Below are 21,832 nucleotides of genomic sequence, written 5' to 3'. Positions count from 1 at the left end.
GCCGGCGGGAGGAGCGGCGCGGGCAGCCGCCGGACGAGGCTCCTGGCTGCCCAGCGGCGAGCAGCAGATCGACGCCGTCGCGTTTCCCCGTTTCTCCGTCTTTAGCGTGCGCCAAGGGCCCGCGGCTGAAGCCCTGCAAGGCCGGTTCCTTGCTGCCGCCGAGGAGCTGGGTGCCTGGATAAACTGACCCGTGGGACCTGAAGGCTCCTCGCTGCACATGCAAAATCAGCGGGGCTCGGAAGGGACCTCACTTCTTAAACCGGAGCCGGAGACACGAAGATCCGCGCGCCAGGCCTTGCAACGCGGCGTGGAAACGTAACCAGGTGCATTCCCGTGCAAGGCCATCCCGCCGCGGCACCTGCTGCTGCAGCAGTCGCGTTGTGCAGGAGCAGACGGCTGCCTGCAGTGCTGCCCTTGGAGATGCTAGTTCACAGCTTGCTTATTGCTGTAGAACCGGCTGCTTTCAGGCGTCTTTAGGACGCGGCAGTTAAAACAGAGACACAGAGACCCCAAAACGACAAGCTTCACGTACTTGGTGGTGCCTAAGAGGAGAAAAAAGCGGGTGATAAACAMAAAAAACGAGCCTGGAGCATCTCAGCCCGTGAAGCCTCTGGGGAGGACCCGTGGTCCATGGAGAGGGCCTTGGTGGCCACCTCCTTCTCCTCCTCCTCCATCCATCCGGAGCCCTCCGGCGCCGGCCGCGAGTGCAGCGAATTTTGTAGTGACCTTAAATGGTCACTACTACTTAAATGGTCGCCTTAAACGGCACCAGGGCGATGCCTGCAGGAGAGGTCCACCGTGTAGCCCCAGGAGCTGCTCCTCTGCCTTGCTGATATCATGCAGGCTTCGGGGGTCAACAGCGGCGCTCAGGGCAGGCGATGGCTTCGCCCCGACGTGCGGGGCTTTCCGCTAGCGGAAGAGCAGGCAGCAGTTACCATCACTACCACGGAGAGAAAAACGAGAGATCCGGAGGGCATCCGCGTGGCACAGCGACGCCGTTCGAAGCCTGGGTTCAGGGATGAGAGGCAAAGGTTTGGGGAGCGTAACCTGCTGCTGGACTCATGCAGAGGACTTAGCCAAAGCTGTCTGTCCCGAAAACATAAAATTCATGAATCATTCCTCAAAGTCAGACAATGCTTCTTAAACGTCATGGTTTTAGCCTAAACTTCCAGCATCCTGTTCGGCAGCCTTCAGTTCCTTTAAGGCTTTGAGATGTACTGATCAGGTCTAGAGGTTCACCACTAGAGCATGAAGCCTTGAAACTTTTCCTCCAAAAACCTGAATGGAGACACATGCAGCTTTGACCTACATATATATATATATATTTCTCCATCTTTCAGAGGACGGACCTCTGCGGGTTGTTTCTGGGTTAAAAGCAGCTATATTGGGTGCGATGCTGGCGGAGGGGAACCTGGTGCTATGCTGTGATCACACCATACCAATAACAACGATCAAAAGTGTTTTCCCGCGTCGAGCACGGTGGGACCCCGGTTCCTGACTGGGGCCCGTGAGCCTAATTAGGTGATAAACACGGGCTAAAGTTACACTTTTGCAGCACTCTGTGGCAAAGTGTCTTTCTGGGGAAATAACGAGAGGAAACGTGGAGGCCGTGACCGCGATCTGCGAAGTCAGAGATGAATCACAGGCGGAAAGGAGGTGAGTTTCTGCCGCTGCAGTCGCAGGAGCGGTGCACAAGGTGCTCGGTGCAGGGCGCCCGGGACAGGGACGTCCGCGCCGGCTGGAACAATTAAGGTGTTAAAAAAGTATATATATATTTTTTTAATTGAATACATTCCCCCCTGAAAAAATGCAAATTTCGTTTCTTGCTGAAGACAGTTAACGAATGCTGCTCAACAGTCACCCTTGCTATTAGCTCTCTAATTCCTTAATGAATATTTATGAGCGGTTGCTTGAAAGCGAGGAAGCTTGGACTGTACGGACCGATATCTCACATTGATCCTGTTCTAAATTAAGAGAATGGTACTGAAAATAGCTGCCAACTCCCTAAATCCTTTTATTTTCTTAAATTATAGCGGTTAATGAATTATGCAAAATCCTGCTGCCCCACCAGCCGTGGTTCGGCCGGGGGGGATCAGCGGCTGCCGGGGGGGTCTGCGTCACTCCCCAAACACGGCGCTTGCTGTTGAGCAACGGCGCGTGCACGGCTGGGCCGTCTCCCGTTTATCTGGTGGCAGACATCCGGGTCCCATTTTCGGTGGGTTATATTACGACTTCTTACACGGGGTCTGCGTGCTCCCGCAGCGCCGTACTTCTAGATGCACTTTGTTCTCCTCCTGCTCTGTAACGGATGCTAGAAATCTCCTGGTTACTCTGACAGTCACATACCAAAACAGCCTTGATTCCTGCTGGCTATTGCACGTGTGCAGCCTGCAAAGATGCTTTCCGTCCCAAAGAACAAAAAATGCAAGGAAACATCATCTTTTGCTAATATAGCAACATAATTAACGGCAAGATAAAAGCGCGTATTATGCAGAAAACGCTTCTGTTCTGTGGCATTTGCAGSTCCTTCCCGTTCGTGCCCGGCTTTTTGCCGTTCTCAGAGGAAGTTTAAACCTGCAGCGGCTTTTCAGGCAAGCGAAAGCCGATTTGTGGTAACGCGCGACACTGAGGAGGCAAGGAGGACTCCTTATCAGACGCGCAGGCAGGAAGCCAAGCAGCTAGCAGAAACGCTTACTGTTGAAAATGGTGGAGTTTTGCTAAACCTGTTAACAATTTTGTTAAAATCGTCTTTTTTACCAAAAAAAAGAAATTTGCAAAACAGAAAGGAGTAATGGCTCTGTCCCCAGTGTGTCTCGGCTTGATGGAAAACGTTCATATGGAGGAGGAGGAGGAAAGGAGCTGCAGGGATGGGAAACCAAGGAGAAAGCCTCAGTGAGAAAGTATTGAGAAATATGCTTTAACACCTGCACCAAGCAGCTTGTTAAAATTTCATAAGGGGTACATGCATCTGAGCTTTTTGCTGAATATTTTAAATACGTAGCTCTTCACGGTGCTAGCGTTATACCAGCCAACCAAACCGTATTTGGCACACACATCTCTCCCAGCCTGCGTTCCCGTCCACTGCTTTCCCCGTCCCTGCATAAATAAGCTGGAATCAGAAACACAGGAAAACAGAAACAGGCTAGAGCCTCTTTGCTCCAGTACCTACTTCATTCCAGAATAGTGGGGTTTTTTTTTTACTCACAAAGACATGTAAATCCACCAATCTAGAAATGAAATGCAGCTGTTTGCAAACAAGTGCATTGCTGCTTAGAGCCACTGGCTCTCACTAACCTCCAGGTTCAGACGTTCCTGATCAACACAAATTAACTTTGCAGTGAGAACTGATTAGAAATGACACAGTCATTCGCAGTTGTGAATATTCGTTTGACTTTCAGATTGCATCTACTTTGACAGCATCCACCCATGTTTCCTTGCAATTTACTTTTTCTAAACAGGACTTGAGGGAAGAGAGCTGGGAAACGGCTGCTCTTCAGATGCAGAACAGCACACGTGGGCCTAAGCAAACTGGTTTGTTATTTCTTGTTTAGCTCTCATATATTCAGTATTAAAGTTGGTTGAAACATTCCTCTCTGAAGTTGTTTCAGCTGGAGGGTACAGCTTTCGCTAAATTGTACTTCTAAAATGGTATTTTGAAACAAAAGATTTCAAATTAGTATTTCACTTTGGTATTTCAGAATGGCTCATTTAGCTACTTTTGCATTTGAATCTTATGAAACTATTCAATGACTCAGCTTCTGACCATAATTTTGGATAAAATCAAATGTCCGTGTAACAGAATTTCCCATGGAAAATTCCTTTCTCTGTACAGCTTAATTCATTCTTTGTCCTGCGTTAGCTGATGCCAAAAGCTGGTCACTACGTGCCAGAGGAGAAAACGATAGTAATTCTTCAAGGGCAGATGCAGCCACAAAGTGGAAGCAGAGGCTGCAAAAAGGCAAGGCTGCTACCAYGTCGTTTTTGCCGCTGCATTGCCCTCAGTGAATCCCCAGCTGATATGTCTCTTCCACAAGAGCGGGCTCGTTTTACCCAGCTTAGGTATTAAGTTAGATGCATAGTCACCTGCTCTTCCGTTACTGGAGCAGAGGCATTTCCAGGGGCAGTTCAGAGCTTAGACACATCGAACCCATTTTTTGAAGCACTTCTCTGTTCGGCAGCAGTGGAGGGAGCTGGAGGGACTCGGTCAGGCTCACAAGCGGCTAATCAGAGCCTGTGACTTTGAGCTAAGCAGTCTAACGGAATGATAGATGGGAGAAGGAGGTATAAAATACAAGTTTCTCAGCCACCTGTGCCCTATTCAGTGGGTCCAACACCAGGTCCGTGGTCTCAGCAGTTTGCTAACCCTCAGATCCTACAAATAATAGCAGCAACCAGCATAAATAAAGGCAAGATCTTCCTGTTGCCTTTCTTCCTAAATAGTTAAGTATATATACCTATAGGATTGATCTACAAAATGATTCGTGAGCAGAAAAAGGAGTATATTTGCAGCTTGACTGATTTGCAATGCATAATCTGACCAGCTGTGTTCAAATAGGGAATTGCTAAACAAACTCTGCAAGAAGGAATTTTTTTTCTTAGGAACTTTATATTAGCTCTGCCTATCACCCTGTCTGAGAGGATATGAGCAGGCTTGTTAAAATTAGCAGTGCAAGCGCCAGCGAGGGATTGCATGTTAAATGGCCTAGGCTTAACTTTGCAAAAAGGAAAAGAGTGGCACCTGTAGTTGCATGAGCTAAAATAATAATTAGTAACACTTGCAACAATAGAAGCAATTAACTGATGCAGATGCAGATGCAGATGCAGAGTCAGGAGTATCTCTCTTCTCTGCCAAGACGAGAGAGTGGGCGTGAACAGGCATGAATGGGCGTGAGGGTGAATGGGCGTGGGTGGGCATGAATGACTGAACGGGCGTGAGGGGGCATGAATGACTGTGAATGGGCGTGGGTGGGCATGAGTGACTGTGAATGGGCGTGAGGGGGCATGAATGGGTGGCAGGGGCTGCATTTGCGCAAGCCAGTGAGCTCCTGCTGGTGTGGCGCAAGGAGCAGGCGTTGAGGTTAAATTAAAGCTAGGGAGAGAGAAGCAGCGTAGGTTTATAGAGAAGGTGGGATGGTTACGGGCAGTTCGGAGGCGGCGGTGATGGTGTCTGCCTGCAGTGACGCTGGGCATGACAGCACAGGTACGGCCACCCAGCGTGTCGCTGCGTTACGCCAGGTTGGCCTCAGTATACATGAGATCAAATCAGGGCTTAAGCGAATTCCTTGCTTGCCTCATTTATCAACCCGTAGCTATTACAGCTTGCAGAAGCCTCGCTGCCTTTTCTCAGTCGTGGGCTCATTTATGTTGGTGTTTACTCAGCAAACGCCAAAGCTACCTGGGAAGGGAAGGTCTTTGCTCCAGAACCGGCCAGGCAGGGCAGGGCGCGTTTCATGGCCCCGGGGAAAAGTGATTTATGGCTGTGTGCGCACAAGGTGTGCATGGGGAGGGGGAGCGCGCAAGTCAGCAGGGAGATGCAGGCAGCTGTGCAGAGCTGCAGCGCTGCTGATGCTATTTATGTCTATTATCCACACTTTGCAACTTACGGAGGGCACATTGCTAAGAATAACAGCTCATAATTTCAGTTAAGGTGAGCGGCACCATACCTCCACTGGTGCAAATGCCATGCGGTGTCCCCACGGCGTCTGAACCCCGGCTCCCCTGCTCTGGTCTGTGCAGTCTGCGGTAACATCCAAGCTGCATCTCCAGGGGAGGGAACCGCTGCAGGCGGCACAAGCAGACATCGGTGCGGCCGGCACCGCGGTCGGTCGGCGGGTAATACCGCCCCGGGGCAGCCTGTGGTGCGCGGTCTTTGTCTGCACTTGTCGTATTTGCTCGTTGCACGGGAGGCCGTTTCCTGCGTTACAGGGCGAGGAGGATTTCCTTGTTGAAATGTCACCGCCGTAAACACCTGCACAGTATTTATTGTAGCTTTGCTATGTTTTTAACTCTTGTATGGCTCTTTTGATTTGTCGTGTTCAACCAGAAGCAGGCCCAAACTTCCCACTCTTTACTTGTCGCACAGCACTCAAGTCAAAACACAATTTGGAGGACTAACAAGGTTATGGTCATATTTTTACACTATTTTTTTCTAATCCCTTGACTGTCCAGGCTCTGTCAGAAACTACAAAGCCAGTTCTTGCCGGGAGGTCTGCCCTTGACGTGTTTGCACCCATCCCAGAAACACCACGGTATCTCAGAAGCTCTTCTGAGCTTTGAGGTGGGGAGATCTGAGGTAATCTAAATCAAGGAGGTATCTGGTTTAAATGTTTGGATTTATGGGTCAAAGTCTGAACCTTTACAAATGTGATTTTAGCCATAGCCTGTAGGTGCACCAGGATGGCTTTGCGGAGCAGCCTGCCGCCCCACCGCCCCCATGAGTGTGACCACTGTCTCCTCCGCACCAGGGAACTGTCACCCACTGGTTGGTCATTGCTCCTCCGCAGGGACGCGTGGACTTGCTCTGCCGAGCGCAGTCCCGCAGCGCTGGAAGCAGCGTGGCCGGCCGAGACACAGCTACGCTGCTGCTGCTGCCCGGGACCGCGGGGCTCTTCTTGCTCAGGCTTTGGGGTTTTAGGCTTTATAAGTGTGCCCAGTCTGGTTCGATGCTAACTTTACATTGAGTAAAATGCTTCAGGAAGTGGAAACCAGACTTTCTTTTGGGAAAAAAAAAAGTCTGTATTTGTGCAGCTAATTTTTCACATTTGTCATTTTGACTATGCACATTCAAGATATCAATATATTAAGACTTTCAGGACTAGTTGCTCTTGCATATAACTGTCCTCAGGTCAGAATTATGAGAGACGTTATCACAACTGTTTATGCAGGTATGGATGTGCAGGCCAAGCTGAGGTTGCTTTCAAAATCCTGGCTGTACGTGCATTCTCATCACATCGCTGCTCTTCTTCTGCATGCTCAGGACTTGAAAAATAAGCCATGACATTTAAAAAAAAAACAAAATCAAACAGAAATGAAAGAATAGATTACTGATAAAAGGAATGAGCGGAGACAGAGGAACAGCTGTCAGGCCAGACTATGAATGTTGCGCAAGAGAAAGGACAGAGCTGCCAAAAATAATGCCCGGAAAGCTAAAGCTGCATTGCTGCTATATGGGGCAGAGTAGAATTATGTTTTCTAAAGCAAAAGTATAAACTGTTTGGAAACATCCAATATCTAAAATCAGAAGATGCAAATCCTATTTCACTGAGCTATTTGAACACGCTGCATTTACATCTTAGGTTTCCCGTGGCAAACGGCTACGTATTCATGTGTTCTGCAGGACCACATTTTTGTATCGTTTATTTACTCAGGGAAAGGTGCGTCTGTCCTCGGAGATGCTGAGCGTCCTCGCTCCCCTGCACTTCATGTCTCAGAACAGCGTTTTCCCCTTGCAAACCGAGCAAGTCTTTGAAGAGCTGTGAAAATGGGGACGCGCGAAGCGATAGCCGGCGAAGCCCAGCGCAGGTAAGGTCCCTTGCTGGCAGACCCGTGCTGTGATGCCGGAGGCGAAAAGCAGGGGAGCGGGTGGACCGCGGGGGCCGTACGGGCGCCGCTGCGCTGCCCTGGCGAGGCGGTTTTCCTCCTGTTTTTCAGACCGGCAGCGTGAGCGGAGCCGAGCGGCGAGGACAGCGACCTGCGGCCAGAGCCAGGGCGGCAATAATGAAATAAGGATTAAAAAAGATGCTTCCAGGCCCCGGGGGAATAGGGAGAAAGCACTTTTCCCTATTCCACGTAGAAAGAAATCTGGAAAAAACGTGGAGTCGAGGTATTCCTTCGGAATTCCCCTGCGGCACCCGGGCACCTTAGTCTGAAAACAAGGCTCAGAGCTGAATGATGAAGAGCGCGTGTTCTGTGACGTGGATGAAATGCTTTCACCTGTGAGCTCTCCGGTAGAGGGATTTGTCTCTGGCCGGCTTATTTTTTAACACACTCAACTTTCATATGGATGGCTGTACTGATTTCTGAAAATTTCTTAATAAAATTAAAACTAATTTCAAAAAAAAAAAAGGGGGGAGAGCAAAGAGGAAGGATCCTGGGATCTACGTAGGTGGGCTTTGATATGGATGCTAGGTAGCTTTTGCAGACAAGTTACTTTTCTAGGGTTACTATTTTTCCACTGGAAGACTGAATTTGGCTATTAGGTGTTATTCTTTTCCGAAGTTCCCACCGAGTGATCCAAACGGTTCTTGGTATCGCCATTTGCCCTCGGCTCTCCCGATCCCAAGCCAGATCCCCTGGGCGTCCGGCCCTTTTCTCCCTGACCTGCCCTGCGTTTCGGAGCTGAGACCCGGAGCAGCGCAGAGCGTCCTCCGCTCTCGCCTCCAGCGAACCAGAGCCCGAAGCACCGAGCGTCGGTGACCAGCTCGCGTTGCTCCGTTGGACGACCCTGCCGTCCAGGGAACCGGGCAAACGTCCGGACAAGCCGGAACGGCAAACACGGGCCCCTCTCAGCACAGCGGCAATTCTGCTTTGCCGCAAGGTCCCGACAGCGACCACCACGGGAGAAAAATTCCCGTGATGTCGCTCCGTCGGGCGAGACTTTCCCTTGCACTGGGTCATTCTCCAGGCAACGTCAGTCACCGCTTTTCGGCTGATTTTGTTGCTGCTCTAGTGCACCGTGATGAATCGAGTCCAAGCAGACAAAGCCCGTATTAATTCTGCGGCAGCCTGGTGCATTAATACACTAATTAGTAACTGTTATAAATCCTTTTTATGAGATTCTGAGTAATAATGTCTCCTGCTCTAAAAATACACCAGGAAGGTAAGGAGGCTCCAAAACCGAAGTGCCAAAGAAGCAATTTTAATTTCCTAGTGCATTTCATGCCATTAAGTGACAAGAAGTTGTGTGCCAGGGCTACGGTTAAGCGACTGGATTGCAGAGAGGCTGAAATTTTCAAATTAGGTAACATTTTCCCTCAAATGGCTGTTCCGTATTTGCAGTGCAACCTGCGCTGGCTATTTTTGTTTTTGTATTTCACGTGTGGAATTTAAATGCACATGCAAAATGGAGCCAGTTTTAATACAAGCTTTTTTCCTGGATCTCACTTCTCCGTTGAAGAAATAGGGATATTCCAGCTGTGACAGGTGGCCCAGTCCCAGCCGCCCTGATTTGCCTTGGCTGCCGCTCGGACAAGGCGTTACGGCTGCGGGAAAATGCCAGTTTCTCAAAACCGAAACCTTCCGTGGGGGGAAAACAGGTAGTTTTGCTTCATCTTCTGACTCAAAGATTTTGAGATAGAACTTGGGAGGTGTGAAAATGCCTCATTCTGCCCTTTTCAAAGTGAAAAGCCCCGCGGCGGCATTTCGCAGTGATTTCTCGTACGATAACCCCTGTCACTGCTGAAATCCGAGCGCGGTGTTTCGGAGGCGTCTTGGAAAGCGCTGGGGCGTGCGCTTGGGGGAAACAGCAGAGCAGAAACGAGGACATCGTTACCGGTGACCCTTAAAACACAGCTGCAGGCTGAGGCTCGTCCTTTGGTCGGAAAAGCACCGTATTTGGCTCCCAGAGCACGACGGGGGGTGGGAGCGGAGACAGGGGTGGAGAGACCCCCTCCGCACGCAGCGCCGGCCGGAGCGAATTTCCCTGGGCTGTTCTGATCAAGGAATCTTGCAAACCGCCCGGAGGTGCCAGCCGTTGGGAAGCATCTTCTAGGAAGGGATCTGGGCTTTTTTTAATGGCTGCTCATGTTGTTTTGCTCGTGTAAATGTATATTTTTTTCCCTGTTCCCTGGTATTTTTTGCTGCTAGGAGTTTATGGTGAACAGATCTATTTTGGAGGAAGCTGCTCAGGCTGCAGGGTGTCCTATCACCCTTGTACAAAACTTCGCTTTTCAGCATGCTGCTTCAAAGATCTTCCGGATTTAAAAATACTCTTTCACCCTTAAACCATAACGTCCAAGCACAGGGACAAAAGAGGAGACGAGCAATCACAGTTATGTGAACATCAGCCTTGGAAGCAGAAACTGGTTATACGGCCTGCCTCGAAAATTGTAGGTATCAACTTAAATTGCAGTGCGCCTTCTACCACCGGGTGATTTTCTGTCCGAGGGCAAAATAAAAGCTTCTAAAAATACAAGGGGAATTTGCAAAATGAGCAAATGGTTTGTATAAAGCAGCACAGCGCTCTGAAGCAGGAGCACACACCAGCTCTGGAGCTGCAGACGTTTTGCTCCTGGGGTTTGAACGCTGCCAACGCCGGGATGCAAGGAAAATGGGAAAAAAATCCCTTCCCTTCCTCCTCCTGCCTCGCAGAGCTGCYGCTCCGCAGCCTTGCAAGAGCCGCGGGGGCTTTTCGGCGCCTCTCCCCACAGCGCCTGCCCATGCACCTTTCGGGGAAGAATGAGCACCGGTTTTTAATGCCCCTTTTGCCGGGGTTTTGGCAAAGAGCTGGCATTTCGGTAAAAAGAGCTTGGGTCTGCGAGCTGTGGGTCRCTTCATCCCCTTTGGCAGAGCAGCACCCGGAACCGTCAGCGAAGCCTTTCTCCTGCCTCGAGTCCCTTGTTTGCAAGTCGTTTGTGCCGCGTTTCGGAGCAGCGAGGGCAGCCAGGCAGGCGGACCGTGGCCGTGGCAGCGGGGGGGCAAGGCCCCGCCGTTTGGTCCCGTTTCCCTGCTCGGATCACGCCGTGAAACGAGACCCGTCTGCAGTCAGCGCAGCAAAATGCTGCTTTTACGCTTCTGTCTTCCAGCAGGCTAAATTTAGCGATGCTGAAGGCAGATAACGCCCTGCTGTTTAAATAACTAATAGTTACTAGCCCCGAGCAGCCGAGCGAAGGAGCAGCAGTTCGATTTGCCGGGGGGCAAAAAGCCTTCGGTGACGCAGGGGGGTCGGCGCGAGACGCGAGGATGTTTCGGCGGCGCGGAGCGCAGCAGCAGCCAGCCCGGGCTCGAGGTGAATGCGCAGCAGCGATAACGTATTCGTCACTCAGGAGCTTTTAATAACTTCAGCTGAAGGCGGCACGTCGCACTGGGGACTAGAGCTAATGAACTCCCATATGCAGGGGCTAAAGCTTTCAAAAAATAGGGAAGCTCCAATAAATTGGATGCTGGGCTCCATTTAGGAAAGGAAAAACTTCAGAAGTTCAGCAGGCTTCGGGGTTGTGCAGCTGGCAGCCCTTGCGCCTTGCTCCCGGTGCYGGCCGCGGTGGCACCAGGAGCCGTGTCCCTTGATGGGGCACGTGGGAACGGGGAGCGCAGGAATGGGGAGCACGGGAACGGGGCGTGCGGGAATGGGGTGCGTGGGAACGGGGCGCGCAGGAACGGGGGACGTGGGAACAGGGAGCGCAGGAACAGGGGTCGCGGGAATGGGGAGCGCAGGAACGGGGCACGTGGGAACAGGGAGCGCGGGAACAGGGGGTCGCGGGAATGAGGGGCACAGGAATGGGGCGYGTGGGAACGGGCGGCATCGGGGCATCCTGGCCCGGCTTGCAGCAGCTGCCCGGCGCCGCTCGCGAGGGATGTGGTAGCTGTGTCCGCTTCTGGTCAACCTGGAGAAAGGAAAGCGCGCTTCGAGGCTTTGGGGAGGCAGAGCAGGATGGCACGTGTCTTGTTTTACATCCCTCTGACATGCAGGACTAGAGCGTTTTAGTGAAATTCCACAGAATATTTCAGATGAAAACAAGAAATGCAGCTGCCTGCTTATATATAAGGTCTGGAAGTGAGTAAAGGCTTTTTTTTTCACTTAAGATGCTAAGCTTCAGTTGTGCCCGCGTTACTGGTGCTCGTTTCGGACGGAAGGTCTCCCCTGCGTGTCGCTCGGCGTCGCCTCCAGCGTCTCCGACCCGCCACTGCCACGCGGCCCTGGCTGCTGCAACGGCCTTGTGCGATGCCCGGTCCTGGCGCAGCCGCCCCGATCAAAATCTGCTTCTGCCTGCAGTGCACAGTGACAGCAGAAATGCATTTTTCTTGCAAGCGGTATCCAGCGTGCCGATGTCGGGGCTGCCTGCGCCACGCTGCAATTTTAATACACCACGCGCTGAAATGGTTCCAGCCTCAGCTGGAGAAAGACGGACTCCCCAGAGCCTGCAAGTCACCTGCTGGTCAGGTCACGCTTCCCGCAGCACAACAGCGACTTCCCCAGCTGTGCTGCGACACGTATATTTTTATATATATTTAGCACTGCGCATCGTGATTTATTGACATGTAATAATAAAATCCGTTTCTTTGGCCACGAGAGCATACGGGGCGGTTAGAGAAGCTGTAAATGTAAGTCCCATGAAATGAGCTCCCATAAAGTAAATTCTCATAACTAATGGAGAGACATTTCCTGGCGAACCACGTGTTACTTTTACGGCAAGCTTACATGCTGATTCATAAATACTGCCGGCTCCCTCAGGTTATGAGAGACCCAGCTGTAATACAGCGCTTCACTTGCCTCGGGAAGCAAGGCGAACCCTGCCAGAGGAAGGACGAGGTGTTAGAAACGAGGTTTAACCGGGGCAGCATCACACTGCAGCATCGCCGGAAAAATCTGGCAGTGACTCATCCAGCGCGGGTTATTTCTCCTTCTTAATCCCCTGCATTTGGCAGGGGGCAGCTGCCCGCCACAGCCCCGTCTCAGCACTGGGGGGGAAACGGCGAAGGGCCGGAGGCAGCGAGGGCTGCAAGTCCCCTTCTTCAGCTGCTGGTTGAGGAATGGCTTTTTCAGAGCGTTGCATTTCCCATGCACCAAAGAAACCGAGCTAGCAAAGCAAAGGGACAGTCCCCTCCTCGCTGCCTGCACCACGAGGTCCTTCCATAGCYGTTCATGGCCCAGCAGCATGCTCCTGCCTGGAAAACAGCATCCTATTATTTAATGGCCCAGATATTATTATCTCGGTTCCCCTGAAACTGTTTATCCCAGGTGTCTTAGCTCTGCTATTGCTTAATTACACATTGGTTTTCCCCTGAGAGCCAACTAGACCTGACTCAGCGTGGACAGTGCAATTAACACTGAACAGGTACGCTCCGCTCTGCAGCCAGCTCTCCTCCACCGTGAGAAGTAGTGAGCTCACGGTCTAACCAAAGAGATTATGGATAGGTCCAGATTTGAAAAACAAAGAAAACACCAGGTCAAACCGTCAACCAAAAGCACCTGGGAAATGATAACTGGAGATTTGTTCCCTCATTATTGCGCACGTCCTCCATCTCAAGGCTGGAGGCTGAAGGGCCGCGGTGAAGGAAGTCCTGGTGGCCTGCAGAAGACCGTGGCGTGGGGGCTTGTCCGCAGGCTCGGCGCTGAACCTCTGCTTTCCCCAGCGCCCCGGCAAGGTTCCCACCAGTTACAGCGAGGGGCAGCTGTGAAACTGAAGTGCCCGCACCAGTTGTGGCGTTTTTCCGGCCACGGCAAAGCGAACGTGAGCAGCTGAGTTCACAGTGCTGCGCACAGGAACTGAGCAGGGTCAGTGCCCCTTAAAGATCATATTTCATTGAGTCACGGCAGTAACATTTTTTTTCTTTAAAATTTCCAGTAACATTGCAACACATTCCACAGCGTGCTATTTAAGGTCATATCCTCTGCTGTCTGGTACTAAAACCTCCCAATTGTAATTTTCCACTACTAAGAGCAGAGCTTTTGAGAAAAGGCTTTGATGCAGGCAGGGGAAAGGGTTAGGAGCACGAAGACGTTACGTTTCGAGGCAAAAAGCACTGTTTAAAACACATACAAGTGTTGTTTTGTGATGGTACATAGTAAGCAAAATTCGTAAGCAAGCGGGTATGTGAGCAGGCCGTTTTCGGTATAAATAAAACTTCGGAAAACGTTTCTACCTTGACTTGCAATTCCATGCGCGGGGAGCGGTGGCGGCTCTGCGCGCCCGGGCCGCGAGGGGGCGCCGCCGCCCCGCGCACCGCTCCGCGCACCGCTCCCCGCGCACCGCTCCCCGCGGCAGAGCGCGGCTCCCGGCGGGATGTTGGCGAATGCACCACGTGCAACGGGATCTTTCCACGCGCGCCGATGTTAAGGACGTAGCAGCCRTCAGACTGCTAAAGTCGTCGTCTGTCCAGTCCCATTTTCCCTTCAGCGACGGCCCAAAAGGCAGCCCAAGAGGTAGGGCCAATAAGCCCTGCAGCGCACAGCATCACCTGATGGGGCTTGACTTTTTAAAATGGGAGGAAAAGGAGATTCCTGTTGAGATAATAATCCTGTTGGCTTACCCCATTTTTCCCTGCTGCTTTATTCCCTTGCCCCATCATTTGGAAAGGGCTTGAACTGCAATAGGCATCCGTCATTCCCGCTGTCCGGGGACAGTGTGTCCCCACCGCCTTTCGGGAACAGTGAACACTTCCGTGCGTAAAAGGATTATAGAGCCCTTTCCCCACACCTAAACACGCTAAAATAATGGCAGTAAGTCAGCGCATCTCCTCGAAACACAGCCAGAAATAGATCAGTTTGCCGTGGCGGCAGCAGCAAGGTGCACTGCCAGAATGCGTTCGGATCCTCTGGGAGCTCCCGTGTACGGAGCTGCGCAGTGTGAGGAGTTAACGGCTTTCCTAATAGCTGAGTTAACAGTTTTCGTAATAGTTAATGCCGATACTCCTCTTCAAAGCATTCTGCAGACATTCATCATTATTTTTCAGGGTCTCTTGCATCCTCATGTTTCTCTTTGCTTTTTAACTTTAACTTCAGAGAAGCCAAAGGAAGTCTTTCAGAAATTGAATCCAGACCCTAATTCTGCTTTAAGTATTGTAATATAATTTCATGACAGTTTCCTGGAAAAATGACAAATTACTAATACCATCAGTACATATTTTCAGCTTGTGTGTTCAGCGCTCGGCCACGGCCACCGACGTCTGCAGACCCGTTCAGTGCTAGAGGACAGGCCGGTATCACCTTTGCTGTGTTTGGTTGTCTCCATCCTTCAACCRTTGGCCATGACTCGATGGGGCCCGTTGGGGACAGTCGCCCTGCGGGACGCCGGTGCGAGGTGGCTGCGACCCCACTGCGGAGCCACCAAGGTGCCGACCTCCTCCGGGAGGAGGTCTSCAAGAGCTAACAAAAATGCCTGGCTGGAACGGTGTTCCACCAGGAAATGCGTTTTCTTTGGACTCTGAAGGTGCTCTGCTAACATGTCACATTTCACTTTTTTTGTTGTTTTTTTTTTTAGATGGGACTGCTCTGAAAGAAATAATTCTGACTGTTTTGTTCTGTCTTGTTTCGGCTCCCGTAGGAGTCCATTTTAAGTCCCATAAATTCTGTTTGCCTTTTAACTCTATAGAAATTTAAAGAGAATACAATTTGTATTTTACATATAATTTTAATACCATATAAAGTTGATTTTCATATAAATATACTGATATTTCTGACTCCATTTCACAAAAGATAAACTAGTAATAATATATGTGGCATGACAAAAACTCAAAGTTCAATCTAATCTTGTAGCTGGGCATTCCTCATAATAAATGCATACCAGGTAGTCTCATGAGGACCTTGACAATGAGTAAGAAATCTTCTCTACAGGGTCGCAGTTCCCCAGACCTTTCTGACAAGGAAATCTATATTTTTCTAATTTTTTTTGAAGATGAAATCTTTTATTTTGCACTGTTCTTCATGCACAGAATTTTAGCTAGTGTCAGAAAAAAACTTACACCAAAAAAGAATACTGATCTTGGTGTTTTACATTGAAGTACTGTATTTACTAATGGCAAATGAACAAGAAATAAATTCAACCTCTTTCAATTTGAAAGTTATGAAAGATGTTTCTAGAAGGTAGCTAATAAATGTGATGGATACGCTCGGTAGTAATTGATCACTTATTTAAAAAAACCCTGGCAAACATTTAATTCTACTATTCATTAAAATGTTGCCCTTGTGAGACATAATCCATAAAAATGATGTATCTAATAACTATGATGTCAGTGAACTACGACAGAGGGTGAAGGTAAACGAAGGTTCCTAAGGGGAAGGTTGCAAATGCTCATTCTCTTACGGGTTAATGCAAGAGGTCCATTCCTTCGTTCAGCCTGCAAATAACACGCGATGACTATCCATTCTCGCAAGGCGGTGCGAGGGGCTCTGCAGCTGCCCCGGTGTGCGGTGGAGCTGGAGCCGCGTCCCGGTTCCTCGCCACGCACCCCCCAGCTGCAGCCCCAGACCTTCTCCACACCTACCGCTGAAGTCCCCGGGATCGCTGATCCAGTCCCTTCCTTCCTTGGAAATGTGAGTTCAGCTTTGTAAAGGTGCCTTTTAGCCAATGCTTGAGAGACGCGTCCCGAGCTGAGCCTGGGGGAGATGCCACCAACTAGCTCCGTAGGGCTTGGCAGTGGCTCGTTGCTGAACCATGGTGTGATGCACCTGGGGAAAAGCTGGGTCGGGGCAGGAAGAGTTACGGTTACGCAGGTCGGTTCTGGGGCAGGGCTTTTCGGTTTGGGCTATTGACCTGGCTTTGTGTTAGTAACGGGATATTCGTACAACTAAAGAGAAAGCCTAAGTCATGGTGGGCCTCCCTGTAGGTGCTGAGCATGCTCCTGATGAGCACCACAGCTGCCTTTTGAGCACTGCAAGTGAAGCGCATTTTCTTTGACCGTTTTATTTTCCTGTGTTTTGAAATTGTGGCTCCTGGAGGCATCTGGTAGGTTCAGAGTGCAGTAATAGGAACCAGAGTGAAAACAAGAGCCAGAATCCACCACTAAACTATAGCTAGAGTAGAGGTTCAAAGCTCAGAAAATATTTTTACTCTCTTAGGAAATGCTGAGGGACTTTCATCTATTTCTGATTTTGGAYGAAGAACAAATGCAATCATCAGAACTGCCCTTTCCGTGAATAATTCATTCTTTTTCCCATTGGAATAGGAGAGTGAAATTTAGACAAACAGCTCAATTACTGAAATTAAAGGGCTGATTAGCAAGACTCTCTGGGATTTTAAGGGTAGTCGGTCTGGGCCTGGAATATATGAGAAACAGATTGGTTATTGCTACCTGAATAAAGTGACCTCTCTTCTGTCATTCCACATCAGCTGGCAGCTGGCTGGACAACGCGCGTTTGTGGGCTAATAAATGAAGTCCTGGGACTGTGCAGAGCTCCACTTTTGCATATTTAAAAGAAGATACGGTGATTCCATGTAAAAGCGAGACCTCTTTCTCATTTTTGCGTTTAATCCTGGAGTGAACTTGCCTCCAGCCCGGTTAACTCCCTGAGCACCCCTTGGTGAGCTGCACACACATATCTGAGGACAAAACTGAGTTCTCAGTGATTCCATCTGAGTAGACCTAGTGGGAAATGGAGTCAGCTCTTTCCACTGCCAGCATCTGGRTAATGAGTTTTCGCATATGGGTGGAACTGCGTGTCCCTGTGTTTCTGAATGCATTTATAGATGACTAATCACCACTACCAAACCCAGAATATGAGACTGAAAACAATTAAAGAGACAGAGCTAGGGATCCTTTCCTTGAGGTCCTCACCATCAGCTGGCATAAYCAGATTTTAAACTCCTCAAAGAGCACGTGCACTTTGAGTTGCAGACACGCTCTTCACTGCTGTCCTGCAAGTCTCCGAGGTGGGTCAAGGTGCTGGCTGAAGGAAAGCATTCCTCCCCTTCCTTGGTGCTGAATTCCTTCCTCGGCACCCTCGGAGCCACCGAGCACTGCCAGCGTGTCACGCACCTGCCAGGAAGGGCGCGAAGGGCTCAGGAGTCCTTATCTCCCAGCTGGGAGACGCTTTGGAGATGCATGCGTTGCCGAAATTACTGGTTTTATACAAAAGCTTCTCAGAGAGCAAAGAGTGAGGAGCAGGTGCTTAAAACACAAGGGGACGTTAAAGCCRGATCCACGAAGGACCCGAGGTCCAGGGGTTGCCCAGGGAGAAGGCGGCTGGCCGCTGGTCCCGAACGCTCCCCAGGTGCGGGAGCTCAGCTGGRCGTTTCAGAGGGCTCGTGCATGGTSTCCGCAGCCTCCGAGCCTGCTCATCTCTGGTGGTTAGACCTGCCTGCTCACGTCCATCCTCCGCCTTCACTGTTCAAATCGCTTTGTTCGTACGTTACAGTCAGTGGTTGCAGCAGGCTGTTGGGGCTGGACAGGCCTCCGGCTGCCTCCAGGACGTGATGGATTTCCCTCATCAGGCAGCGCTGTCCCTGCTCTTCCACTGCACGACAGCGAGGTAAGCACGGGAAACGCTTCCGACACGGCTAGTAAACCTCGATACCTCCCTGCTGTCCCGCGGAGCAGCCGCTCTCCCGAACCCTGCGTTCGAGAGGCGTGCTTTGCTCTCTGTAATAAACGTCCTTGCAGAGAGAGCAAGAGAGGAGATGAACCCAGCCAACAGCGTAGCTGCCTGCGGCTAGGAAAAATGACGCCGAACCGGTGCTTTCCAAAGCATCCCTGTGTTAGYGGTGAGGTGGGAAACCTAAGCTGTGGACTGAACTCCTTGGGGGCTTCAGAGGGGAAGAGCAGTCAAATCTTCATAGTTTTGTGGCTGGGATATCAGAGTTTCCAGAACGAAGGTGAAAGCAGCAGCCTGTATTGCCAGAGCCACCTCAGGCGTCCGGATGGAGAGGAGGGAGAAGCAGTGGGAAGCTGAGTGGCTTCGGCTCCGCAGGAAGCAGTTCRAGCTCTGCCGCGGGGAGGGGGCATYGGCAAGCAGTGCTTGCCCGGCCACCCAAGGTCTACTGCTCGTTACCTAAATCAAAATCCTCATTAACATGAACAAGCGAGACATTTCCACATCATTCTAATTAGTTTGAATGGCAAGAAAAAAATAAAACTAATTAAGAACTAATTGAAGAGTTGCCCTATTTTAGGAGGTGGTGATCTGTTTTCGAGTGGATAAACAATAAAGGCAAAGCGTTCATCCTGGCTAGGGAACCATAGTGCATTAGGGGGACGTGCAATATCTGTGCTTCAGTATCTCGTATAGGGAAAGAAGCCAAGTCTTGCATTGTAAGTTTGATTTAGAAAACGTGACAYGACTTTAAGAGCAGACCTAGTCAAGGGGTGGCACACCTTAGAGTAGCGTCTAACTTGTGAGCGCCCGGTGCTGGGAACGAAACCCAGACCCCTGCAGCGCGTGTGCCACCTCCCGGGCACGGAGAGCCCAAGAGACCCCAGCGAGGGCCTCCTGCAGCAGCTGCCCTTCGTTAGCCAACGAGGAAAGGCTGAGCGTGACGGGACGTCTTAAAACCTGCCCCACGGGGCTCAGCTTGGTGCTGTTGGGAGGCATCTGCTCTTCTGGAGGGTTGCTGGTGCAGGTAGGGTGGTCTTTGCTATTTCAGACTTGGTGRTTAAGGGAAGAGGTGATGGTTCAAGCACTTATTTCTGGAGAGAGTAGGGTYCAAGCTCCTCCTCTGCCAGCAGAGAGTCAGACCTTGATACCTCCTAGGTATGAGGTGGCGTCCAAGCTCTCCTGCCCTGCAGCTCCTCTTGTGCCCACCTCTGTGGGGCAGTCAGTGCTCAAATTAAAAATTGAGGACTCTGGGGAGCCTGGGTGCCTCTGGCAATGGTAGCTGCTGATCGCTTGGCTGTTTTTGCTGACATACTGCTGAAATGCAGTCTTCTCTTTGCTGCTCATGGGGGGTCTCTTRCCTGCTTTTCTGCCTGCTTGCTGCGCCACTGCAGCCGGTCCCATGCCCCGCTGGGGAGGATGCAGCATCTCAGCAAAGGCATGAGGCTGAATCTCCAGGGATGACGAAACAGTTTGTATTTGTCGTTCCCAGGTGTTTTTCAGCCTCAGCGTGTYGGAGCCTGCAAACGCATACTGGTGTCCACAGAGCTGTGGGATCCTCACTGTGTACCTGGGARCTGAGCCAAACCCACCCTGCCCTGCTGATAGGGTACTGGTGGGTTACTTTGATGTCAAAAGCAGCATTATTAGTAACTGCTATTGGTAATAATCTAACTCATATTGAAAGAATGAGTCTAGAGTAACCTGCAAGACTTCCCGTAGCACCCTGGCGTGGTGTCTGGAGATGTGGAGTTTCACCCTGGGCAAATACAGCCTTTACTGATCCCTGCTGAYGCTGTATGGGCGGCAAGGTTTGAGGCCTTCCACCAAGGTGTCATCGGTGCTGTTTYGGCAGCGTGTTCATTGCCAGATCGACCAAGCTCTGACTTCTGCTGTCATCCCTGAATTGCCTGTCCCAGGGCCAAACCTGGCGATTTAGCTAACTGAAATGGGCCTCGCAACTGCGGTTTAAATGGAGAAACTGTGTTGTGCTTGACAATTTTACCAAAATGCAGAGAAATAGCATCAGGAACAAATAAAAGTGAAAATGAAACATAAGTAGTCAAACACTACAGAAAACAATGCTGAAAAATGAGTTCTGTACAGCAGGGGGTCGACACCTCTGCTATGTCAGCTGCCTCGGTCCTCTCGGTGCCCTGCTGCACCTTCCCCTCCATTCCTGGCCATGGGATTTAGGCTCTGCCTTTTGCAGCTTTGTAAATCTAATTTAGCATTTATGAACTTGCTGCCTTACTTTAAAAAAAAAATAATAATAATAATAAAAAAAACCTAGCCTGGTTTGTAATATGAGAATCCAAGTGGACCTAGGTGTACGTGTGCAATGCACAGGTATTGATGGGAGGGGTGGACCTGCTGCCTCATTAAGGAGATAAATGCATCTTTTCAAAGCGCAATATTTTTTCCTCTGTTTGTCYTTGTTGCTAGCTTGTCGTTTACATTGCTAGTAGTCATTTCTTGTTGCATACCGCTGTCTTAAAAATGAGCTTCCCCAATATTATGTCTTCCCACTGAAGCGTGTCTTGTTATCACGTAGATGAATAGCAAATATGAGAATGGCTTTTGTATCGCCAGGGTGTTTCCTCACAACAGCTTCTCCCACGCTGGCACTAATGGTGATTGCTCTTTGTTATGTTTTTATTACTTTAATTTTCAGCTCTAAAAAGATAGGCAGGTCCAGGCAAACAGTGACCTCTGCGTGTGTGTGTGTCAGCATGACCCCGGTATGCTTTTAATTCCTGTTTTAACTACAGATTACAATGGTATTATTTTGAAAGACAAGAGTGGAAGATAGAAGGTTAAACATGAAAGTAAAGCTCAATATTATCACAGAATTTCAGCTGTGCAAGATAGTTAATTAGCTYGTATCACGATGTAGAAACGAGTTCCTCCATAGTAGTGATCCCGGACAAGTCTTTGCTCAGTCAGCGTCTCCCTCGGGGAAGACGTTGTCGCCTTTCCACCTCCTGGGGGCTTCAGAAACCTGCTTCCCTGAGGTGGGTTTTGTTGTGCCAGTTCATCATCCGGTGGTGCGGCAATGTCCTCCCGGGTTGTCCCTAGAGGAGGAGCTGGGCTGCTCTTCCCTGGCCTTGGTGCAGAAGCCCACCCGTTCCTGCTGCTCATCCCTCATCTCTCTGGCTCATCTCGCCTTCCTGCAACCGCTGAATCCCCCCTGCCCTTCCTGTCCCCCTTGGCGGAGGTCATTTTGGGAGAGCCCTCGGGGTGGCTGGTGGGCACCGCTGGCATCCTGGGAGTCCTCGTTGGCCGTGTCAATGCTTGGTGGAGCACCATCCCTGTGCTGGGGAGGCTTTCTCGCAACGGGGATCTTCCACCTTGAGGAGAAGGAGCAGGACGTCACCGTGGGAAGCTTCGGAGATCTGCTGTGAATACATTTGCACCTCCTGCTTCATCACGATGAAGCCAGTCGTCTCCCTACAGAGATGCTGCCCAGATGTGAAGTGTTTGCTGGAGAACGTTCCTGCTTCCCCAGGGCCCAGCGTTGCTTCTCTGCTGCATCAGTAAAGTGCTTGGCCCGAGAAGTGGCTTGTGGGACCCCTCCGGCTCCTTTCTGCGCCTGGAAGAAGCTGCAAGGAAACTGAAAGCCCTGTAATGCTGAAGTAGGCAACTGTC

The 21,832-nt window shown here is 50.5% G+C and overlaps 1 protein-coding gene across 2 annotated transcripts in view; it reads left to right on the top strand.

Annotated features, from left to right (window-relative positions):
- The window catches only part of PWWP2B (PWWP domain containing 2B), a 49,507-nt gene extending 39,312 nt beyond the window's left edge, over positions 1–10,195 (top strand). The window contains exons 4-6 of one of the 2 annotated variants that reach the window (XR_003253459.1): positions 6,169–6,292; positions 7,368–7,521; positions 7,651–10,195. The gene's annotated coding sequence lies outside the window, so the exon portion shown is untranslated. The remainder of the gene's footprint in view (positions 1–6,168; positions 6,293–7,367; positions 7,522–7,650) is intronic. The other variant, XR_003253460.1, reaches the window with a different exon arrangement.
- The last annotated feature ends 11,637 nt before the right edge of the window (positions 10,196–21,832 follow it).

The sequence above is a fragment of the Apteryx rowi genome, unplaced genomic scaffold (assembly GCF_003343035.1).
Source record: "Apteryx rowi isolate R43461 unplaced genomic scaffold, aptRow1 scaffold_23, whole genome shotgun sequence".
In the NCBI taxonomy this organism is placed as follows: Eukaryota; Metazoa; Chordata; class Aves; order Apterygiformes; family Apterygidae; genus Apteryx; species Apteryx rowi.
Note: the sequence above shows the minus strand (reverse complement) of the source record. Positions and strands in the feature narration are given on the sequence as shown.